Genomic DNA, 5622 nt, shown 5'->3' on the forward strand with positions numbered 1-5622 from the left:
TTTAACATTAATATTGTTTGCATTTATGTTCTTTCACTTTGATATATATTAGCATTCAGGTTACCGCCTGGTGGACCTCACTATTTTATTTCAGTTAACAGTGTTGCAGATCTCCTTTTTATTTCTTTTTAATTGTATGTTTTATTAGAATTGGGCTTTTAAAGGATGTGTTCTTCCAATGGTATTACTAATGGTTTAAAATGCATCCTTCATAGTTATGGTTCAAGAATTATTTTAGGTCACCTCTAAAAAATAAACAAGAATTCAGATTTGCTTAAAGGCGGCTCCCCACATAATGTCGACTTTGGCCTGCAGTCGAGAGATGCACAGTGCAAATTTTTATTTGTTTTGCAGGTTCATCCATAAGGTAATGATTTAAAGGTTCATTCATCAAATATAATATGAGTCATTTGTTTTATAGATTATAGGTACTTATTGTATCTTATTCTTCTAGGTTCATGGATAGGATCTGATGGATATTCTCATATTTCTATAAATGGATATCATCGATCCCATCCATAAGGTAATGATTTAAAGGTCCAATGTGTCAAGATTGGTCATTTTTTAGTATCTGCTTTCGAGGCGTAGACGCATAGTTCTGAGATTTAGATCTAAAAGAGATTGAAAGTGCATTTTTTGTACTTATGATTCAGCTGAGATGTTTAAACGATTTGTTACTTTCAAAGAATTTGATGCTACTACAATATGTCTCTGAATTTGCGTTTTTCATGTGTGTCCTGGTATATCTACTAAAGATTAATGTCTCGGAACTTCCGTTCGTATCATGTCTGCTTCGTGAAACTAGGATTTGATGTATTTCCCTTTAAAACTTTGTATACCGCATTAAGTAGTTTATTCAATTGAGTATCAGATGTAGGTTATCATTTTGTATGGTGAGCCTCAAAGTGATTATCACCATATAGTTGTGAGCATGATATATTGGGGCATCAAGATCAAGCTCCATGGAGGTGGACACAGTGAGTGTCATCTTACAAATTATCATGGTTGTTCTGCTCTAGGTTGTGCAAGCCAAGTGACATGTGCATTGTTTCTTGTTCTTTGATTCCTTCTTGTCAAGAAATATTTGGTTTTGTAGGGTATTTTTTTTATTACGACTATGGGATATCAAGATTTCTTCAAGATTTGCCTCCTTTTGTTGATTAATTTGCAGGCTTACTGGTTTCGGTTCAGATAGAAGGGCAAACTTGGGAGAATCAATATGGTGTACATGAAGGTATATGATCAGCTTCTCCACTCCTATTTGCTATTTGTATTTATTTTTGTTCATCTCGATTAATCCTTGCCCAGCTCATTTGTAGAGATATGAGCAGATTGTTTGTCTGGAGAATTGAGTTAGGATATTCTGCACGTACTATCGAGTTCCGACCAAGGGTTGTATTTTCTACTGGGGATGAGTTGGTTCGGCCAGCCACTCCAAACTCTAAATCATGGTCAGGTTATTTCTACTATTCCACACCGTTTGAATCCTTTCCCCTTCTTTCTGTTCTGTGTGAGCAGAGTCATGGCGAGCTGCACCAACTCGATGGGCGTGGCGATGGATGTCTTTTGAGATTTTACCACTGCATTTGTAGCAAATTGTTAATTGGAAGATTGATGATTGTTTCATGGGAAAGTTGCTATAGGTTGTTTGAGACGTGCATCAGATTATAGCTTAGACTTTGTATGGTGTCATTTCCAATTTTGAGACACATGCGTAGGTGCAATTGTGCAGATTCAGTTTTTGTATGTTTTCATTTCTGAATCAGCTTATATCTCAGGTTCCGACTGCATTTTCAAATAATTTCTAAAATTGCACATATTCTCCCAGGTGATTGACGAGGTCACCAAGCCAAGAAGAGGTGCTGCGATTCGCTACAGGAGGGCACGGTGGGGTAAGTTTGGCGCTGCGACCATGGTGGCTGCAGTGGTCAATGCCAAGGCGTCTCACCACATCCTTGCACTATGGTATATTTATTAGGACTGGTCTATCTATGATGCACTTTCTTTCTTATGATAGGTACTTATTTATGCTCCCGAATAGCAGCTGCCACCCTTAAAAGAATAGCAGCTGCCACCCTTAAAAAAATGATGCTTATATATGTCTCTAGCTGCAGCTGTCAAACTCACTTGCATTCATTAATAAATGATAGATAGTACCTATACCAAACATTGCTGGAGTCATCTCTTGGAGAAAACAGTTTACACTTGATGGGTATGCATATTATGCCTTGTGTTAATTGTTCAGTACACTGGGAAAACAATACTATTTATGGTGTGAGTGGTATGATCTTGTTCTCCGCCAACTCCTATTTATCTCCTCATGTCCTGTGCTCCACCATTCCTAGAGCATAGGCAGATTCTTATTATAACCTTTGGTAGCATGTGAGACAACAGAGGTGACCTCCCAATTAATTTGTTCCTGCAGCTAAGGAAGATGATAGTGTTTGCTATACATACATAGAGATCTCTAGGCACCCCTTTGGTTTAAAACTTAAATTTACCCAAAAAAATCTTCGAAAGAATGCATGCTTCCCTTTTTTAGTCATCCTATGGAGTTGCCAACTATTGGTGCAATAATGGAACATGATTCTTGCTGATTATTGTGACCAAGCAAGTGGGCAGAAATGTTTTATGTGCATTGAGTGAATTGAATCTGTTGGTTAGTTAATTTTGGGACACTTGGGTTAGTGAATATGAAGGTACATCAGTTTCTCCAATAACATTTCGATCCGTGTTGGTCCATCCAAAGATTATTCATGCTTGGCTCATTTGTAAATATGTGTGCTTGTTGTTATTTATCATAATTGATTTAGTGAAATAGTTGGTGATGTTTATTGTGGTAGCCACTAAAAATTGTCTGTGTAGTGGTTCATCCTAAAGTCGTTGTTGGTTGTGTTGTACGATTTTCACAGGGTTGTTTCTTTCCTATGCTCATGTGCTCTGCTCTTCTCTGGCGCTCATTCGCCTATGTCAAGTTTTGTGCCTCTCCTAACCTTACCGTGTTTTCTGGGGTGTTATAAATATCGTAGCATTTACTATCCTTGTTTTGGATTAGGGTCTTGTGTCTACCTAATTTTGTTGCCTGATTTTCTACTTGTTTCTGTGTGTAGCGCCATGAGGGGGCTCTCAAGATGAAGAGACAGGAGGAGCGCCGGCTCAGGGAAGCTGCATATTTTTTTCATGGATGCCTTTACACATTCTATGTTTGGTTGGTATAATAGCAGACTTTTCTTAAGGAAGTAAAGGATTTAAAGTAACTTTGTTTCTCCAAAAAAAAATCTCCATAGATTAAATGGTGGCTTTATTATTTGGAAGGATGTATGTTATTAGTTATTGTTTAGTTTCAGCCTCATTGTGGAGGAAGAGGTCGCGTCAATGTGGAGACTAGGCGAACTCAAGTGGTCATCAACTTGCCTCTGTACGCCAGCCAACACCCTATCAATCGAGAAATTTGAGGTATGCAATCTGAATTCTTCATGAGTTTGAGTACTGTTGCTTGGAGTATGGCCGGGTTCACATAGGATGGTAGCCTAATTGGAAAAGAATCATCCGTGTTCTTAATTTTCTTGTTTCTGTTGTTGGTGTGTTCAAAGGTAAGAAAATATAAATGCAATTAGGCAAGTTGCTTTCATCTGGTTTTGGAATGTTCTAATTAATCATCTAAAGATACGATAAGCCAGTTGTAGTTAATTATGATTATTTGTTGCCTGCCAAATGTAGACTACGAATGATCATTCATGGGATGGATCATTGTAGCTCTATGTTCACCACAGCTTTCATGAATAAAAATTCCATGTTTATACAGTAGCCCAAGCGCTCTATTAAAGCTTGACAATCATTTGTCCAGTCCTTAAACTGAAATAGACATGTTTTTTGATCTTTCAATTTAGGTTTTATATCCTCTGTTCCACGGTAGTTGCTACCTTGGTATTACTACCCGAACCACATGCTTTTGTAAATTATAACCGAATTTGTTTGTGGCATGTTACGTAATCCTACAAGGAATGAAGTGGTTTGGTCCTGCCCTTCACTTTGATTCAGATTGTGGAAAACATATTTAATTAACATATATTTACTTGCAGTTGTTAGTTCTCTAATATTTTGCTTTATACCTATGCTTTTGAGGTGCAGAAAGCCATGGAGCTTTTGAGAACCCTATGATGGCATTCAGGTACAGAGGTATGACCATATCGAGTTATCGACTAATATTTTTGCCCCATCCTTATAACTTTCTGAAGATTCATATGCACACATAGTTACATAAGCTCATATTATTTGTTGATTTAGAAACCTGCTATTTTTCATGATCGTTGGATCAGGTCTACTGTGTCTGAAAATGTGTGCCATTATATGCTTGAATGTGAAACACCTTCTCCATGCACACCTCTTGCAAAATGTCCCTTTGTTCCATTCTTGCCCACTTCTCTTTTAGTGAAATAAGGCTATGCTATTTTTTTATCAAAGAATATTTAATTTGGTTCTCTTGGGTTCAGCCTCTCAAGCTTGGTCTAGAATCTTTATCAAAGAAGATTTAGAAGAGGTCGAGAGGAGATGACATGTGCAACTAGAACTTCACCGATGCTTTGCGATATGGTGCGCAAATTGATGTTGGTATTTAGATTGCGGTAATCTTGCTGTGATTTTGCTGGGAGAATTGAGGTACTCCCTCCGTTTCAATCTATAGTGCCTATAGATTTTCTGCACGGTAATTAGCGCAAGTCATTTTTTAACACAAAACCCCCTAAAGAGTGGACGTGAGAGAGAGAGAGACGCGAGATAGAGGAGGTTCCTAGATTTTATGCATGGGATTAGTTCGTTTCCTTATTTCCAGCTATTCAGCTCATCTCGGTGGATGGGGTTCTTTGCAAATAAACACAGATCTACTCTTATATTATGAAACAAATGCAGAAAATCTATAGGCACTATAGATTGAAACGGGGGGAGTACTATTTTTAGGCACATTAGCATTAGTGATTTGGTTTTATCAGGAGGGGTACGTGCTGACCACACCACAACGCAACAATAACAAAGTTGATCTGGAGCTACATGCTAGCGGCGTTGTTCACTTTGTACTTACCATATAAGATTTTTCTCTAGATTAATTTAGTTTCTGAAATTACACAATATTTATGGTAAATTATTCACAAATCTAAACAGAGTATCTCGCAGTCCAACATGATGAATTAACATGTTGGCTAAATGGGTGGACATCCCTAGCTTGAATTCCTTGGCGGATGGCGGGGGCTTTGCTTTTAAATTTTTAGTCTCCTGCATATATCAAGGAAACGGGAGTAATTTGATAAGAGATTTTTATTGTATTTCTTACAACTTGTTTCTATGACTACTTAATGGTACCTTATATTGGACAACCATCATTTCATGTGTTTCAGGCATGTTTTCCAAAATAAGAATATATGCCATTTAATTTTGCTTTGTTCTGTTTAGGTTGAACACAGGCATATGACTCCTCTTGTGGACTGGTTGCTACAATTGAAATACTTGGGCTTCTTATGCCTTCCCTTTACATAAGGTCCTGTATCTGGTGAGCATACACTATCTACTTCTTTAGGTGCTGATTGATGTTTCTCCATATATTAGATGGTTGTGTTTTTTTCCTTCTGA

At 37.6% G+C, this 5622-nt stretch overlaps 1 long non-coding RNA gene across 1 annotated transcript; it reads left to right on the forward strand.

Annotated features, from left to right (window-relative positions):
• Positions 1-1708: 1708 nt before the first annotated feature.
• On the forward strand, positions 1709-4359 carry LOC127306234 (uncharacterized). Its single transcript, XR_007854523.2, has 3 exons — positions 1709-1965; positions 3111-3456; positions 4132-4359. It is a non-coding gene; the product is annotated as an uncharacterized lncRNA (long non-coding RNA).
• The last annotated feature ends 1263 nt before the right edge of the window (positions 4360-5622 follow it).

Source organism: Lolium perenne, chromosome 6 (genome assembly GCF_019359855.2).
Source record: "Lolium perenne isolate Kyuss_39 chromosome 6, Kyuss_2.0, whole genome shotgun sequence".
In the NCBI taxonomy this organism is placed as follows: Eukaryota; Viridiplantae; Streptophyta; class Magnoliopsida; order Poales; family Poaceae; genus Lolium; species Lolium perenne.